General features: G+C 41.7%; 1 pseudogene; it reads left to right on the top strand.

The window, feature by feature from the left end:
- Positions 1 to 2,331: 2,331 nt before the first annotated feature.
- LOC135536190 (cingulin-like protein 1) lies at positions 2,332 to 19,829 on the top strand (annotated as a pseudogene).
- The last annotated feature ends 288 nt before the right edge of the window (positions 19,830 to 20,117 follow it).

The following is a 20,117-nucleotide window of genomic DNA, read 5'->3' as shown; positions in this document are numbered from 1 at the left end:
GCCTCTCATATCCTGCCTCTCATATCCTGCCTCTCATATCCTGCCTCTCATATCCTGCCTCTCATATCCGCCTCTCATATCCTGCCTCTCATATCCTGCCTCTCATATCCTGCCTCTCATATCCTGCCTCTCATATCCTGCCTCTCATATCCTGCCTTTGATGAGCTGAGGGAGAGAATGTGACATACAGCTGTTAGTCTGACAAAGGATTGCTGTTTCAGCTGTGTGTGTGTGTGTGTGTGTGTGTGTGTGTGTGTGTGTGTGTGTGTGTGTGTGTGTGTGTGCGTACACACACACACACACACACACACACACACACACACACACACACACACACACACACACACACACACACACACACACACACACGCCAGCTCAGGAATACAGACTACGATGATGAACAGCCTTCCAAATAGCCAACAATGAAATATCAGTTTCACCCCTCACTGTCGTGAGTTTAAAAAAAACTGGCAACATCTGAAACATGTCGGTCCTCTGAAGCTCAGTCAGTGTAGAATGGAGCTTGCAAAGCCAGGATGGTGGGTTCGATTCCCGGGGACCACCTGTATGTAAAATGTATGACTGTAAATTGCGTTGGATTAAAGTGTCAGCGTAAATGGCACCTATTAATATCGACATTTGAAACGTTTTAGTCTGGCGTTACCATTCAACCAAGGGCTTGAAGGAACGTGAGGAAGCCTGGAAATGGAGGCTCTGTCAGGCTCTGTGTCTGTAGCACAAAGCTAAATCCCTTTAATAAATGAAACACTAGTCACTTTCATGTGTTCGGCAGGGTAGCCTAGTGGTTAGAGCGTTGGACTAGTAACCGGAAGGTTGCAAGTTCAAATCCCTGAGCTGACAAGGTACAAATCTGTCGTTCTGCCCCTGAACAGGCAGTTAACCCACTGTTCCTAGGACATCACTGAAAATACACATTTGTATTTAACTGACTTGCCTGGTTAAATAAAGGTAATATAATGCCACTTTAATAATGTTTACATATCTTGCATTACTCATCTCATATGTATATACTGTATTCTATACTATCTACTGCATCTTAGCCTATGCCACTCTGACATTGCTCATCCATATATTTATATATTCTTATTCCGTTCCTTTACTTAGATTTGTGTGTATTAGGTATTTATTAGATATTACTTGTTAGATATTGCTGCACTGTTGGGAACTAAAACACAAGCATTTCGCTACACTCGCATTAACATCTGCTAACCATGTGTATGTGACCAATACAAGTTGATTTGATTAGTACCCTTCATTATCTTACACACAGAATATCTGCAGATTTCCCACACACAGTATCTATATAAGTGGTATGTTGTTCTGTATGACTGGGGTATGTTGTTCTTTATGCTAGTTATATGACTGGGGTATGTTGTTCTTTATGCTAGTTATATGACTGGGGTATGTTCTGTATGCTAGTTATATGACTGGGGTATGTTGTTCTGTATGCTAGTTATATGACTGGGGTATGTTGTTCTGTATGACTGGGGTATGTTGTTCTGTATGACTGGGGTATGTTGTTCTGTATGTCTGGGGTATGTTGTTCTGTATGCTAGTTATATGACTGGGGTATGTTGTTCTGTATGACTGGGGTATGTTGTTCTGTATAACTGGGGTATGTTGTTCTGTATGACTGGGGTATGTTGTTCTGTATGTCTGGGGTATGTTGTTCTGTATGCTAGTTATATGACTGGGGTATGTTGTTCTGTATGACTGGGGTATGTTGTTCTGTATGACTGGGGTATGTTGTTCTGTATGCTAGTTATATGACTGGGGTATGTTGTTCTGTATGACTGGGGTATGTTGTTCTGTATGACTGGGGTATGTTGCTCTGTATGCTAGTTATATGACTGGGGTATGTTCTGTATGCTAGTTATATGACTGGGGTATGTTGTTCTGTATGACTGGGGTATGTTGTTCTGTATGCTAGTTATATGACTGGGGTATGTTGTTCTGTATGCTAGTTATATGACTGGGGTATGTTGTTCTGTATGCTAGTTATATGGGACGGCAGCGTAGCCTAGTGGTTAGAGTGTTGGAGTAGTAATTGGAAGGTTGTCATTGAAAATAATTGAAAATAAGAAAATAAGAAATTGTCATTAACTGACTTGCCTGGTTAAATAAAGGTAAAAATTGTTGTTCTGTATGCTAGTTATATGACTGGGGTATGTTGTTCTGTATGCTAGTTATATGACTGGGGTATGTTGTTCTGTATGCTAGTTATATGACTGGGGTATGTTGTTCTGTATGCTAGTTATATGGGGCTGGTGTCATTGAACCCCGTGTGTCTGTTTGTTGGTATTCCCTCAGGACTACTGATAAAACCTCAATCACTGAGAAGAAGGTGAACCTGGTGTTTGACAGAATCAACCAACTGAAGTGGAAGACTGCAGAGAACGTGGAGGAGGAGATCAGGGTGAGGTTAGATGACATGGATGGCTGTGCTGCCCTAGGGGATCCCCAGCCCAGACATGGTTCAGATGGATGGCTGTGCTGCCCTAGGGGATCCCCAGCCCAGACGTGGTTTAGATCGATGGCTGTGCTGCCCTAGGGGATCCCCAGCCAAAACTTTTGAGAACCACTGCTGTAGTTTACATAGACGGTTGAGACTTCCATATAGAAGCATGTTATACTAACACATTCATATCTTTGTAAATACCAATGTATTTCCGTGTAAAGGAAAGAAAAGTACAGTAGGGTAAAGTACTGTGTCTGTCTGTGAGGCAGAAGCAGGTTGGTGATGTGTTGTTGGACCTGTTTGTAGGACTATGCTGCGAAGGCCAAGGAGGCGAAGGAGCTTCAGAGGACAAGAGCAGAGCTGGAGAGAGAGGTGTCACAGCTGAAGACACAGCTGGAGCATAAGACCATGGTGCAGTACAGTGCAATATACAGTACAATACACAATACAGTACAATACAATAAGGTGTGATACGATACTGTACAATATACAATATAGTACAATATACAGTATAATACACAATAGAGTACAGTGCAATAAGGTGCGATACGATACAGTACAATATGATACAGTGCAGTACAATACATAGTACAGAATACATTACAGTACAGTATGATACAGTACAATACAGTGCAGTATAGTATGATACAGTACAATACAGTACAATACAATATAATACAGTACGATACAATACAGTATAATACAGTACGATACAATACAGTGCAGTACAGTACGATACAATACAATCACAGCACGATACAGTACAGTACGATACAATACAGTATAATACAGTACGATACAATACAGTATAATACAGTATGATACAGTACAGTACAATACAATACAGTACGATACAGTACGATACAATACAGTATAATACAGTACGATACAATACAGTACAGTACAATACAATACAGTACGATACAGTACGATACAATACAGTATAATACAGTACGATACAATACGATACAGTACAGTACGATACAATACAGTATAATACAGTACGATAGAATACAATACAGTACGATACAGTACAGTACAATACAATACAGTATAATACAGTACGATACAATACGATACAATACAATACAGTATGATACAGTACAGTACAATACAATACAGTACGATACAGTACGATACAATACAGTATAATACAGTACGATACAATACAATACAATACGATACAGTACAGTACGATACAATACAGTATAATACAGTACGATACAATACAATACAATACAGTACGATACAGTACAGTACGATACAATACAGTATAATACAGTACGATACAATACGATACAATACAGTACGATACAGTACAGTACAATACAATACAGTATAATACAGTACGATACAATACAGTATAATACAGTACGGTATAATACAATACAATACAGTATAGTATGATACAATACAGTATAATACAGTACGATACAGTACAGTACAATACAGTATGATACAATACAGTATAATACAGTACGATACAGTACAGTACAATACAGTACGATACAGTACAGTACAATACAGTATAATACAGTACGATACAGCACGATACAGTACAGTATGATACAGTACGATACAGCACAGCACGATACAGCACGATACAGTACAGTACGATACAACACAGCATAATACAGCACGATACAGTACAATACAATACGATACAGTACAGTACGGTACAGTACAATACAGTACAGTACGATACAGTACAGTACGATACAATACAGTATAATACAGTACGATACAGTACAATACAATACAATACGATACAGTACAGTACGATACAGTACGATACAGTACAGTATGATACAATACAGTACGATACAGTACAGTACAATACAGTACAATACAGTACAGCATGATACAGTACGATACAGTACAGTACGATACAATACAGTATAATACAGTACGATACAGTACAATACAGTACAGTACGATACAGTACGATACAGTACAGTACGATACAGTATAATACAGTACGATACAGTACAATACAATACAATACAGTACAGTACGATACAGTACGATACAATACAGTACAATACAGTATAATACAGTACGATACAGTACAGTACAGTATAATACAGTGCGATACAGTACAATACAGTATAATACAGTACGATACAGTACAGTATAATACAGTACTATACAGTACAATACAGTACAGTACGATACAGTACGATACAGTACGATACAATACAGTATAATACAGTACGATACAGTACAGTACAGTATAATACAGTACGATACAGTACAATACAGTATAATACAGTACGATACAATACGGTATAATACAGTACGATACAGTACAGTACAGTACGGTACAATATAGTACTTTTAGCAAGAGATTTGTACTTGTTTTCCTCTTATGTGCATGGAGTCCAGCTCGGACACGTTTATTCTCACTAGTACTGATTTTGCAGATGGCGTTATCTTTGTGGTGATCGTCATATGTGGTTATTGTTTACTCACTTTAGTTGAATGCACTGTGTGTCCTGCAGAGTGGTCTGAGTCTGGCGGAGGTGTGTTACAAGGCCCAGACAGACATGAAGACTATTCAGGAGGAACTGGACAGGAGACAGGAAGAACTCTCTACGCTACGGGATAGGCTGGCTCAGATGGAGGCGGAGCTCGAGGTCGCCATAGAGGAGTAAGAACATTTCCACAAGTGCATAGGGGTCTAGAAGTCATTTTGGGATTGTGTTTAGGACCATAATCCACCTTGATGATGATTATTAGTCCCTATCCCCTAAGAACTCCTGCAGCACAACAGTATCTCTACTTGCTCTCTACTCTCTACTACATTCTCATCTGCACATCTATCACTCCAGTGTTCATTTGCTAAATTGTAATTACTTCGCCACTATTGGCCTATTTATTGCCTTTACCTCCCGTACTTCATTTGCACACACTGTATACAGATGTTTTTTTCTATAGTGTTGTTGACAGTACGTTTTGTTTATTCCAGGTGTAACTCTGTGTTGCTGTGTGTGTGTCACACTGCTTTAGCTTTATCTTGGCCAGGCCTCAGTTGTAAATGAGAACTTGTTCTCAACTAGCCTACCTGGTTAAATAAAGGTGAAATAAAAAATGTAAAACAGGATCTGAAAGAATTGAACAGGTGTAAGTAAGCATTTCGCTATTTGCCTCACAACGTCTTGACATAGTATGATTTCTCGGGTGCTCTGTAATATTAAATATTAATATTGTATTGCCAGGCTAGTCCGGGTGAAGACTGAGAGAGAGCAGGGCCGTACAGAGATGAAGGACCTTCAGCAGCAGCTGTCTGAGATGCACGATGAGCTGGACCAGGCTAAGAACACAACACAGGCAGAAGGCACAGAGAAACAGCTCCTTCTAATGGTAAGCACAGAGAAACAAGCTCCTTCTAACGGTAAGCACAGAGAAACAAGCTCCTTCTAACGGTAAACACAGAGAAACAAGCTCCTTCTAACGGTAAGCACAGAGAAACAAGCTCCTTCTAACGGTAACCACAGAGAAACAAGCTCCTAACGGTAAGCACAGAGAAACAAGCTCCTTCTAACGGTAAGCACAGAGAAACAAGCTCCTTCTAACGGTAAACACAGAGAAACAAGCTCCTTCTAACGGTAAGCACAGAGAAACAAGCTCCTTGATAATGCTCAAAACATTCTGTTGGCCTCCCGGGTGGCGCAGTGGTTAAGGTCGCTGTACTGTAGTGCCAGCTGTGCCATCAGAGACACTGGGTTCACGCCCAGGCATACAACTAGCATACAGAACATACCCCAGTCATATAACTAGCATACAGAACAACATACCCCAGTCATACAGAGCAACATACCCCAGTCATACAGAACAACATACCCCAGTCATATAACTAGCATAAAGAACAACATACCCCAGTCATACAGAACAACATACCCCAGTCATATAACTAGCATAAAGAACAACATACCCCAGTCATATAACTAGCATAAATAACAACATACCCCAGTCATACAGAACATACCCCAGTCATATAACTAGCACACAGAACAACATAACCCAGTCATACAACTAGCATACAGAACAACATACCCCAGTCATACAGAACAACATACCCCAGTCATACAGAACAACATTCCCCAGTCATACAGAACAACATACTCCAGTGTGTCTGTGTCTAGGACCTGGCCCAGCTGCGGTTGGACTTTCAGGGGCTCATTCAGGTGCAGGAGGAGCAGGAGGAGGTGCTACATTGGAGGGAGAGGGAGCTGACTGCCCTGAAGGGAGCCCTGAACGAGGAGGTGGAGAGTCATGACAAGGAGCTGGGCATTATGAAGGAGGTGCGCGACAAGGAGGTGCAGAAGCTCCGAGAGGAAGTTGAGGAGGTGAAAGAGGTATTGAACTGACATGCTACTGCTAGTAGAATCAGTGGTGTAAAGTTCTTTAGTAAAAATACTTTAAAGTACTACTTAAGTAGTTTTGTTTATCTGTACATTATTTTACTATTTATATTTTTGACTACTTTTACTTCACTACATTCCTAAAGAAAATAATCTACTTTTTACTCCGCACATTTTCCCTGACACCCCCAAAAGTACTCGTTTTAATTTTGAATGTTTAGCAGGACAGGAAAATGGTCGACCCTACTGCCTCTGATCTGGCAGACTCACTAAACACACATGCTTCGTTTATAAATGATGTCTGAGTGTGGGTGCATGCCCCTGGCTAGCCGTAAATTAAATAAAAACAAGAAAATGGTGCCGTCTGGTTTGCTTAATATAAGGAATTTGAAATGTATTTAAACTTGTACTTTTGATACTTAAGTATATTTAGAACACAAATACTTTTAGACTTTTACTCAAGTAGTATTTTATTGGGTGACTTTAATTTTTTCTATTAACGTATCCTTACTTTTACTTAAGTGAGTGACTTTTCCCCCTGTGTCCCAAGTGACTATATAAATTTACATTTGTCATATATTAGTTGACTTTGAGTTTCAATGTGTTGTCATGCAGAAGGTTGTGAGTTTCAATGTGTTGTCATGCAGAAGGTTGTGAGTTTCAATGTGTTGTCATGCAGAAGGTTGTGAGTTTCAATGTGTTGTCATGCAGAAGGTTGTGAGTTTCAATGTGTTGTCATGCAGAACGTTGTGAGTTTCATCCTAGGTTTTTTCCACTAATAATCCACCCATCTCCTGTGTATACTACCTCCTCTCTCCCTGCTAGAGTAACACAGTGCTGGGCCAGGAGAAGAGGGAGATGGAGGAGGAGAGAGGGGAGGCACGGGGACAGGTGAATCAGCTGATGCAGGAGAGGGAGGAACTGAGGGGACAGGTACTGCAGATGGATACCCATAATGCTCGATACTACAGAACCCATAATGATGTACTACAATACCATAATGCTCTATACTACAGAACCCATAATGATGTACTACAATACCCATAATGCTCTATACTACAGAATCCATAATGATGTACTACAATACCCATAATGCTCTATACTACAGAACCCATAATGATGTACTACAATACCCATAATGCTCTATACTACATAACCCATAATGATGTACTACAATACCCATAATGCTCTATACTACAGAACCCATAATGATGTACTACAATACCCATAATGCTCTATACTACAGAACCCATAATGATGTACTACAATACCCATAATGCTCTATACTACAGAACCCATAATGATGTACTACAATACCATAATGCTCTATACTACAGAATCCATAATGATGTACTACAATACCCATAATGCTCTATACTACAGAACCCATAATGATGTACTACAATACCCACAACGCTTTAAACTACAGAATCCAAAATGATGTACTACAATACCCATAATGCTCTGTACAACATATCCAGAAAAACATATCAGGGTCCGTATTCATAAAATATCTCAGAGCAGAAGTACTGATCTAGAATCAGTTGCCTCTTGTCCATTTGACGTGATGGTGTGTCCTGTCTCCTCACTAACCAAGGTGGAGGAACTGGAGAGTAGGGTGGAGCAGCTTAACCTCGTCATCAAGGACTCCAAAACCCTGCAGAGACAGCTGGTGAAATGCATAGAGCAACTGAAGGTGAGGTAGAGAGAGATAAAAGAAAGCACACAAAATATAGACAATGAATTTAGATGTTCTGTGAAAATGCATGGCCAGGTATTGAAGGTATATTTATTACAGATGTGATTCCACAGAGGGAGAAACGGCAGGTTGAGGAGACTCTAGAGGAGGTGAGGGAGAAGGAAGAGGAGATGTCCCAGGCAAACAAAGCCCTTCTCGTACGTCTGGAGAATGTTCAGGTGAGTGGATACAAGGACCATACAGGTCGTACTGTATCAGAGTCAATGGAATATACAGTATTCAGAACTCACTGGTAAACATCTCCTTAGCACAGAGTACGTCCAACTTGGAAATCATGTTGTGTTGGTTGTTGTTGTGGAAGCTGTTGTTGTGGTAGTTCTGCCACACAATAACACAGTACATTATCTGTGTGCGTGTGCGTGTGTGCCCACAGAGTGAGATGACCCAGCTGAACCACCAGCACAGGGAGATGAAGGAGAGGCTGAAGGAGGAGACGAGAAGAACAGAGGAGTTGAAGAGAATGAAGAGGGATCTGGACGAGGAGAGGCGACTGCAGAACAGCACTGTGGAGGAACTGCAGAAGGAGGTGAGGGAGGGAGGGGGAGAGAGAGAGGGCCTAGGTCATAGGTCACTGAGAAGAACACTGTGTTTCTATGCGGAGGAGCGGAAGATGTTATCGACCTCCACTTTACTGATTGCCACCCTACAGTGCTGCTGGGTTTTTAAATAGTTATAATAGTCGTGCATTTACCCTAGAGTTGTCACCAGTACAAGTGATAGGGGTTGTATGAATTTACTTTAAAACCTGTATCTATCTGTCTCACTCTTCCACACCCCCCCCATGTGTCTCTCACTGCCCCCACCACTCCAGATGAGTACTATAGTACAGGGCTGTGAGGTGTCCACTGAGAAGCTCCAGCTCCAGGTTGATGAAGTCAGAGAGAAGAGCCACTCCGCGCTGTCTGAGCTCCAACAACAGCTGCAGGAAAAGGGAGTGGAGTTGGAGAAATCCTGACAGACTGCCAGAAAACTGCAGGAAGAGGTGTGGCACACATTTTTCCCCCTGATGAGTCACCAATGGATGGATATCACATTCTAACTCTGATTATACTCTGTTTCTCTCTGTCTCTCTATTCAATTCAACTTTCTCTCTGTCTCTCTATTCAATTCAACTTTCTCTCTGTCTCTCTATTCAATTCAACTTTCTCTCTGTCTCTCTATTCAATTCAACTTTCTCTCTGTCTCTCTATTCAATTCAACTTTCTCTCTGTCTCTCTATTCAATTCAACTTTCTCTCTGTCTCTCTATTCAATTCAACTTTCTCTCTGTCTCTCTATTCAATTCAACTTTCTCTCTGTCTCTATTCAATTCAACTCTCTCTCTGTCTTTCTATTCAATTCAACTTTCTCTCTGTCTCTCTATTCAATTCAACTTTCTCTCTGTCTCTATTCAATTCAACTTTCTCTCTGTCTTTCTATTCAATTCAACTTTCTCTCTGTCTCTCTATTCAATTCAACTTTCTCTCTCTCTCGCTCTGTCTCTCTATTCAATTCAACTTTCTCTGTCTCTCTATTCAATTCAACTTTCTCTCTGTCTCTATTCAATTCAACTTTCTCTCTGTCTTTCTATTCAATTCAACTTTCTCTCTGTCTTTCTATTCAATTCAACTTTCTCTCCGTCTCTCATTCAATTCAACTTTCTCTCTCTCTCGCTCTGTCTCTCTATTCAATTCAACTTTCTCTCTCTCTGTCTCTCTATTCAATTCAACTTTCTCTCTCTCTGTCTCTCTCTCTATTCAATTTAACTTTCTCTCTCTCTCTCTATTCAATTCAACTTTCTCTCTCTCTCTCTCTATTCAATTCAACTTTCTCTCTCTCTCTCTCTCTCTCGCTCTGTCTCTCTATTCAATTAATCTTTCTCTCACGGTCTCTCGCTCGGTCTCTTTCTCTCTTGGTCACTCTTTCTGTCTCTCACGCTTCAGAGATAAGGAGGTGAGGAGTGATTCTAGAGCTAAATCTCTCTCTCTTTCTCCCTCTCACGCCCTCTTTCTCCCTCTCACGCCCTCTTTCTGTCTCTCACGCTTCAGAGATAAGGAGCTGAGGAATGATTCTAGAGCTAAATCTCTCTCTTTCTGTCTCTCACGCCTCAGAGATAAGGAGCTGAGGAATGATTCTAGAGCTAAATCTCTCTCTCTTTCTGTCTCTCACGCTTCAGAGATAAGGAGCTGAGGAATGATTCTAGAGCTAAATCTCTCTCTTTCTGTCTCTCACGCTTCAGAGATAAGGAGCTGAGGAATGATTCTAGAGCTAAATCCTCTCTCTTTCTGTCTCTCACGCTTCAGAGATAAGGAGCTGAGGAATGATTCTAGAGCTAAATCTCTCTCTCTTTCTGTCTCTCACGCTTCAGAGATAAGGAGCTGAGGAATGATTCTAGAGCTAAATCTCTCTCTCTTTCTGTCTCTCACGCTTCAGAGATAAGGAGCTGAGGAGTGATTCTAGAGCTAAATCTCTCTCTCTTTCTGTCTCTCACGCTTCAGAGATAAGGAGCTGAGGAGTGATTCTAGAGCTAAATCTCTCTCTCTTTCTGTCTCTCACGCTTCAGAGATAAGGAGCTGAGGAGTGATTCTAGAGCTAAATCTCTCTCTCTTTCTGTCTCTCACGCTTCAGAGATAAGGAGCTGAGGAGTGATTCTAGAGCTAAAAGGTTTATCAGGAGAGGAGACTGTGAAGTACATTTCTGCTGTAAACATGTTGAGATGAGGGCTATCCAAGACACTTTACCTGGTGTTGATGTTCTCTGTGTGTGTGTGTGTGTGTGTGTGTGTGTGTGTGTGTGTGTGTGTGTGTGTGTGTGTGTGTGTGTGTGTGTGTGTGTGTGTGTGTGTGTGTGATCTATGTTGTGTGTGTGATCTATATTGTGTGTTAAGTTCTGTGTGTGTGATGTGCTATATTCTGTGTGTGTGTGATCTATGTCGTGTGTTAAATTCTGTGTGTGGTATGTGCTATGTTCTGTGTGTGTGTTCTGTGTCGTGTGTTAAGTTCTGAGTGTGTGTGATCTGTGTCGTGTGTGTGTGGTGATCTATGTTGTGTGTGTGTGTGTGTGTGTGTGTGTGTGTGTGTGTGTGTGTGTGTGTGTGTGTGTGTGTGTGTGTGTGTGTGTGTGTGTGTGTGTGTGTGTGTGTGTGTGTGAGAGAGATCTATGTCGTGTGTTAAATTCTGTGTGTGTGATGTGCTATGTCGTGTGTCTGTGTGGTGATCTATGGTGTGTGTTATGTTCTGTGTGTGCTATGGTGTGTGTGTGTGATGTTCTATGTCATGTGTCTGTGTGTGTGATCTGTGATGTGTGTTATGTTCTGTGTGTGTTATGTTCTGTGTGTGCTATGGTGTGTGTGTGTGTGATGTTCTATGTCATGTGTTAAGATCTGTGTGTGTGTGTGATGTGCTGTGTGTTACGTTATGGTGTGTGTGCTGTTCTATGTCCCTGAATCTGTCTCTGACTGGGTTTGAACCAGAGTTGTCTACCTATGTTCTGTGTGTGTATTATTATGTGTGTGTGTGTGTGTGTGTGTGTGTGTGTGTGTGTGTGTGTGTGTGTGTGTGTTCAATATGTTCTGTGTGTTATAATATGATGTGTGTGTGTGTGTTCAATATGTTCTGTGTGTTATAATATGATGTGTGTGTGTGTGTTCAATATGTTCTGTGTGTTATAATATGATGTGTGTGTGTGTGTGTGTTCAATATGTTCTGTGTGTTATAATATGATGTGTGTGTGTGTGTGTGTGTGTTCAATATGTTCTGTGTGTTATAATATGATGTGTGTGTGTTCAATATGTTCTGTGTGTTATAATATGATGTGTGTGTGTGTGTTCAATATGTTCTGTGTGTTATAATATGATGTGTGTGTGTGTGTGTGTTCAATATGTTCTGTGTGTTATAATATGATGTGTGTGTGTGTGTGTTCAATATGTTCTGTGTGTTATAATATGATGTGTGTGTGTGTTCAGCTGCTTCCCCTGGAGGAGGGTCTGGAGCGGGGTCGTAGGGAGTGGGAGGAGGCCCAGCAGAGAGGCAGACAGCTGGAGAGGAAGGTGGAGGAGCTGGAGGAGAGGAACGCACACGCCCACGAGGACCATGCCCGACAGGTCAAACTCATGGAGGTAATGTGTGTGTGTGTTGGAGAGGGACACACACACCCAGGAGAACCACTCCCGAGATGTCCATCTCATGGAGGTACTGACTGAAGGGCTGAACTCAAAACACACACTGTAGGTCATAGACCCCTGTACTGTAGGTCATAGACCCCCTGTACTGTAGGACACACTGTTGGACATAGACCCCCTGTACTGTAGGACACACTGTAGGACATAGACCCCCTGTACTGTAGGACACACTGTAGGACATAGACCCCTGTACTGTAGGTCATAGAGCCCTGTACTGCAGGACACACTGTAGGTCATAGACCCCTGTACTGTAGGACATAGACCCCTGTACTGTAGGACATAGACCCCTGTACTGTAGGTCATAGACCCCTGTACTGTAGGTCATAGACCCCTGTACTGTAGGACATAGACCCCTGTACTGTAGGACATAGACCCCTGTACTGTAGGACATAGACCCCTGTACTGTAGGTCATAGACCCCTGTACTGTAGGACATAGACCCCTGAACTGTAGGACATAGACCCCTGTACTGTAGGACATAGACCCCTGTACTGTAGGACACACTGTAGGTCATAGACCCCTGTACTGCAGGTCATAGACCCCTGTACTGTAGGTCATAGACCCCTGTACTGTAGGACATAGACCCCTGTACTGTAGGTCATAGACCCCTGTACTGTAGGTCATAGACCCCTGTACTGTAGGTCATAGACCCCCTGTACTGTAGGACACACTGTAGGTCATAGACCCCTGTACTGTAGGTCATAGACCCCTGTACTGCAGGTCATAGACCCCTGTACTGTAGGTCATAGACCCCTGTACTGCAGGTCATAGACCCCTGTACTGTAGGTCATAGACCCCTGTACTGCAGGTCATAGACCCCTGTACTGCAGGTCATAGACCCCTGTACTGCAGGTCATAGACCCCTGTACTGTAGGACATAGACCCCTGTACTGTAGGTCATAGACCCCTGTACTGTAGGACATAGACCCCTGTACTGTAGGTCATAGACCCCTGTACTGCAGGACATAGACCCCTGTACTGTAGGTCATAGACCCCTGTACTGTAGGACATAGACCCCTGTACTGTAGGTCAAAGACCCCTGTACTGTAGGACACACTGTAGGTCATAGACCCCTGTACTGTAGGTCATAGACCCCCTGTACTGTAGGACATAGACCCCTGTACTGTAGGACATAGACCCCTGTACTGTAGGTCAAAGACCCCTGTACTGTAGGACATAGACCCCTGTACTGTAGGACATAGACCCCTGTACTGTAGGACATAGACCCCTGTACTGTAGGACATAGACCCCCTGTACTGTAGGTCATAGACCCCTGTACTGTAGGACATAGACCCCTGTACTGTAGGACATAGACCCCTGTACTGTAGGACACACTGTAGGACATAGACCCCCTGTACTGTAGGTCATAGACCCCTGTACTGTAGGTCATAGACCCCTGTACTGTAGGACACACTGTAGGACATAGACCCCCTGTACTGTAGGACATAGACCCCTGTACTGTAGGTCATAGACCCCTGTACTGTAGGACATAGACCCCTGTACTGTAGGACATAGACCCCCTGTACTGTAGGACATAGACCCCTATACTGTAGGACACACTGTAGGACATAGACCCCCTGTACTGTAGGACATAGACCCCTGTACTGTAGGACATAGACCCCCTGTACTGTAGGACATAGACCCCTGTACTGTAGGACATAGACCCCTGTACTGTAGGTCATAGACCCCTGTACTGTAGGACATAGACCCCTGTACTGTAGGACATAGACCCCTGTACTGTAGGACATAGACCCCTGTACTGTAGGTCATAGACCCCTGTACTGTAGGACATAGACCCCTGTACTGTAGGACATAGACCCCTGTACTGCAGGACACACTGTAGGTCATAGACCCCTGTTCATTTCTTTCTCTCTTCCCTTCAGATTGTGTTAGGAGGAGCGCCCCAGTGTGTGTTTGTATGACATGTCTCCTTTGTGTTGTTTACCTGCCGCCTCTATTTATACCTGACTGACATGGAAAAGCACAGCGCTGGCTGATCCTCCCTGAAACATGTAATTGTTGTTAACTGATGGCAAAACATTGACTTCACTGTTGACTCACCATTGTTTGATACTGAAAGGTCAAAAGGTCCTGTTTTCACTTGTAAACAGAACAGTCCAAGTTGATGGACCAGTCTGTACAAATATAACTAATGTCTTAATAGTTATAAAGCTATGGGGTCCTGCTTTATAATGATGTGCAGCTTCATAAAGCCTCCACAAAGCCTTCATAAACACTACATAAAGCCTCCATAAACACTACATAAAGCCTTCATAAAGCCTCCATAAAGCCTCCATAAAGCCTCCATAAAGCTTCCATAAAGTCTTCATAAACACTACATAAAGCCTCCATAAACACTACATAAAGCCTCCATAAACACTACATAAAGCCTCCATAAAGCCTCCATAAACACTACATAAAGCCTTCATAAAGCCTCCATAAACACTACATAAAGCCTTCATTAAGCCTCCATAAAGCCTTCATAAAGCCATAGAGCATTCATAAAGCCTTCATTAAGCCTTCATAAAGCCTTCATAAACACTACATAAAGCCTTCATAAAGCCTCCATAAACACTACATAAAGCCTCCATAAAGCCTTCATAAAGCCTCCATAAACACTACATAAAGCCTCCATAAAGCCTTCATAAAGACTCCATAAACACTACATAAAGCATCCATAAAGCCTTCATAAAGCCTCCATAAACACTACATAAAGCCTTCATAAAGCCTCCATAAACACTACATAAAGCCTTCATAAAGCCTCCATAAACACTACATAAAGTCTTCATAAAGCCTCCATAAAGCCTCCATAAACACTACATAAAGCCTTCATAAAGCCTCCATAAAGCCTTCATTAAGCCTTCATAGAGCATTCATAAAGCCTTCATAGAGCATTCATAGAGCCTTCATAGAGCATTCATAGAGCATTCATAGAGCATTCATAAAGCCTTCATAAAGCCTTCATTAATCCTTCATTAAGCCTCCATAAAGCTTCCATAAAGCCTCCATAAAGCCTTCATAAAGCCTTCATAAAGCCTTCATAAACACTACATAAATGTGTTACAAATCATCTATAACTATATGCCATGCTTTATAAAGGGTTCTTAATGGTGTGACGCAACCCACTATGTCACATACGGCATAAACCTGTGCTTTCGTTAAGGGTGGCATAAGCACCGCTTAATTAAAGGCTTAATAAATCATAAATTGAGGCTTCACAAAGCATTTATAACCCTGTCATGTGTCATGCATCTTGGTAGAGCATTGCAGCGCCAGGATGTGTCTGGATTCCCGGGACCACCCATACATTAAAAATGTGTTCACGCATGACTGGAAGTCTCTTTTGGATAAAGCGTCTGCTGTTGTTTACCGGCTTGTAAGTAAGCCGCTTGTAAGATAAAGTTAATCACCACCTTCCTGGAGACACCTGAAACCCCCACCTCTTCAAGGAATACCTAGGATAGGATAAGTAATCCTTCTCACCCCCCTTTAATGATTTAGATGCACTATTGTAAAGTGGCTGTTCCACTGGATGTCAGAAGGTGAATTCACTAATTTGTAAGTCTGATAAGAGCGTCTGCTAAATGACTTAAATGTAATGTAAATGTAAGCGTTTCACGGTAAGGTCTGTGACAAATAACATTTTGATTTATTTAGAACATTAGAACATTTCCAAAATTCCGGAATTACTTTTTAATTTTTTTTATCGCTGATCATGTGATGAGTTTGTAAATCAAACGCTCACTTGTGCTGCCACTGGACAGCAAAAAAAACAAGAAAGTTAACTTTTATTTATTGTAATTTTAAATGAGTTTGTAGTAGTTCAGTGTTGAGTTAGATTACATACTGTAGCTACATCCAATTGTACATTCAAATCATTATGGGGACCTTCACAGCAATCGGTAGCTAACCGAAATTTAGCTAGCTAGAAGGCTCCACTAAATACAAATCCGCCTAGATACAGCCATGTCTCATAGCCACATCATGAGATTTGGAAATGAAAGAGGAATATAATAATACAAATTGAATGGAGTTTCCCCATCTCCCCATTTTTAGAGTTTCTGGCGCAGCACAACCCTTATCCAGATGGTGAGACAAAGACATTTTCTAACAGACCTGCTAACTTTCTTTGTTGTTATTTTTAAGGTTGGAATCAGCCCACAGTACTTCCAGCAGGCTGATAGGCAAGAACCATTCGCCCACCATCTCAGGGACAAGCTACACTATTCACAGTCCTGTGTAATGTTCAATGTCATTGCCACATTGTTGGACTTTATTACCGTAATTGCTGGACTATTAGTTTACCTGAATATAAACCGCACCCACTGAATTAGTTAAAAAAGATGTATTTTGTACATAAATAAAAGTACGCACGTGTCTATAAACCGCAGGGGTGCCTACCCAGTACATTGAAACAAAATGAACTTGGTCACTATCTTCCTCCTGTGCACTGAAACCACTGAAGTCATCTCCTTGATGTCGGAGTTGAATAGGCTCAGAATTGCTCATCCGATGTTGGATCGTTTTCATTGTCGCCTCCTCACTTTCATCCGGAGGCAAATACTCCCATTGAGCTAATGCTGCCCCCTTCAACACGCAGCAGTCCAGCCTTTCGAACCCGTTGATGATAGTGGATTTTTAAACAATGCTCCCACTGTCAGGACCCACTGGCAGACTTGACCATAAGTTGCTCGCATGCGGCCCCGTTTTAGTGAAGGATTTCTCCCACTTGTCATCCAAGCCTCCCACTGAACAAGGAGCCGTCACCTAAATGCACGATTTACACTGATGTCCAGTGGCTACAAATACTTTGGGCCATCTGCTTTTTCTTCCTCTGAAAGCTTTTGTTGTCTTTGCACGAGTCAGTTCTCACGCTGCTGTTTCAACGTCTTATCATCGACTCATTAGGCCAAGCCTCATGCAGCAGCTCTATTTCCTTTCCAACAGCCAGATCGACGCCTCAACTGGTGCTGCATCATATGCATTTCTCCTTGTCTTTGCCATGACGAGGGTGACAAAAATGACTACCCGAATCCGAATGATGGGAAGTTTGAGCGCGCTCGATTTACGTCCATTATGTGACGGTGCTCTTTTTAGCGGCATGAATCTTGTGAAAGCGGGAAAATCCATAAATTAGCCGTGTCATTGTATAAACGCGAGGTTCAAAGCGTGGGAATAAAGTAAGGTCTTATAGTCCGAAATTCCGGTATTTGTATTGTTGTTTTTTAAATGTACAAATAGAAGCAAATGTATCATTTAAACATGTCTATAATGTTTCTTTGTTTTAGTTGTTAATTATGGGGGGAGGGTGGGGAGGGTGGAAGGAGGAGAGCTGGAGGAGGGGACAGGAGGTGAGCTGGATCCTAACCCTAATCTAATGAATGGCAAGTTTGATGTGTTGGTCCACCAGACCATTTGGGCGGAAGTGTCTGAGAACGAGATTAGGTGTAATGTGACTAGAGTGTATGTGTCACGCCCTGGTCTTTATTTATTATGTTCATCTTCATTTATTGGGTCAGGCCAGGGTGTGACATGGGTTTATTTGTGGTGTGTTTAAATCTTGGGGTTGTGTGGGGTGTATAGATTAGTCTATGGCTGCCTGAGGCGGTTCTCAATCAGAGTCAGGTGATTATCGTTGTCTCTGATTGGGAACCATATTTAGGTAGCCATATTCTTTGAGTGTTTTCGTGGGTGATTGTTCCTGTCTCTGTGTTTGTTGCACCAGATAGGGCTGTTTCGGTTTTCCACGTTTGTTCAAATCAAATCAAATTTTATTTTGTTTTTTTGTATTGTTCGTGTTTCATCTTTATTAAAGATGTATCTAACTAACCACGCTGCATTTTGGTCCTCTTCGTCAGAGGAGGAGTTAGAAGAAACCCGTTACAGTATGATATCACTTTAGAGTGTATGATATCACTTTAGAGCGTATGACATCACTTTAGAGCGTATGATATCCCTTTAGAGCGTATGATATCACTTTAGAGCGTATGATATCCCTTTAGAGCGTATGATATCACTTTAGAGCGTATGACATCACTTTAGAGCGTATGACATTTACTTTAGAGCATATGACATCACTTTAGAGTGTATGACATTTACTTTAGAGCGTATGCCATTACTTTAGAGCGTATGACATCACTTTAGAGCGTATGACATTTACTTTAGAGCGTATGCCATTTACTTTAGAGCGTATGCCATCACTTTATAGCGTATTATATCACTTTAGAGCGTATGACATCCCTTTAGAGCGTATGCCATCACTTTAGAGCGTATGACATGTAATTTAGAGCATATGACATTTACTTTAGAGCATATGACATCACTTTAGAGCATATTACATTTACTTTAGAGCGTATGCCATTACTTTAGAGCGTATGACATCACTTTGGGGCGTATGACATTTACTTTAGAGCGTATGCCATCACTTTATAGCGTATTATATCACTTTAGAGCGTATGACATCCCTTTAGAGCGTATGCCATCACTTTAGAGTGTATGACATGTAATTTAGAGCATATGACATTTACTTTAGAGCGTATGACATCACTTTAGAGCGTATGACATTTACTTTAGAGAGTATGACATCACTTTAGAGCGTATGACATCCTTCAGCACAACATGCCACCCTTTATAAAGCACACGTTTTATAGCATATTCGACATAGTGGGTTATAAACTTATGTCTCATTTGACATGGGTGATTAAGTCATACAGTTACGCCACATTTATGAACCCTTTATAAAGCATGAAGTACGGTTATAGATGCTTTGTAACACATTTATGTAGTGCTTATGAAGCCTTTTATGAGCTGAAAGTCATTTAAATGCGGGACCGAGATGTTCCTTAATACATAAAGGCACCCTACACAAGGACTTCATAACACATTCATAACCCTTAAATAACACATCCATAAGCACTACATATGTATTACACGTCTCTCTCTCCCAGGGTGAGGTGAGCCATCTGGAGCGTGATCTGAGTGAGGAGAGGAACAGTGCAGATCTCCTGATGGACCGAGTGGACCAAGGGAAACAACAGGCCAGTACACACACACACACACACACACGCACACACACACACATACACACACACATACACATACACATACACATACACATACACATACACACACACACACACACACACACACACACACACACAGAGACTTTACATTAACACATTGAGGTTGGAATACTCACGTTTCCTGCTCTGCCTTTTAGTTACTTGCTAAGAAAGTTCCGTTTTTTTTGTTTGTTTTTTTCTTCACTTTTGTTCTCAGGTTTACTGAGTTTGTGTACAGTATGTTTGTGAAATGCTGACACAGCTGTGTGTGTGTGTGTGTGTGTGTGTGTGTGTGTG

This window comes from Oncorhynchus masou, unplaced genomic scaffold (genome assembly GCF_036934945.1).
Source record: "Oncorhynchus masou masou isolate Uvic2021 unplaced genomic scaffold, UVic_Omas_1.1 unplaced_scaffold_5683, whole genome shotgun sequence".
Lineage (NCBI taxonomy): Eukaryota > Metazoa > Chordata > Actinopteri > Salmoniformes > Salmonidae > Oncorhynchus > Oncorhynchus masou.
This window is presented reverse-complemented; position numbering and strand designations above follow the sequence as displayed.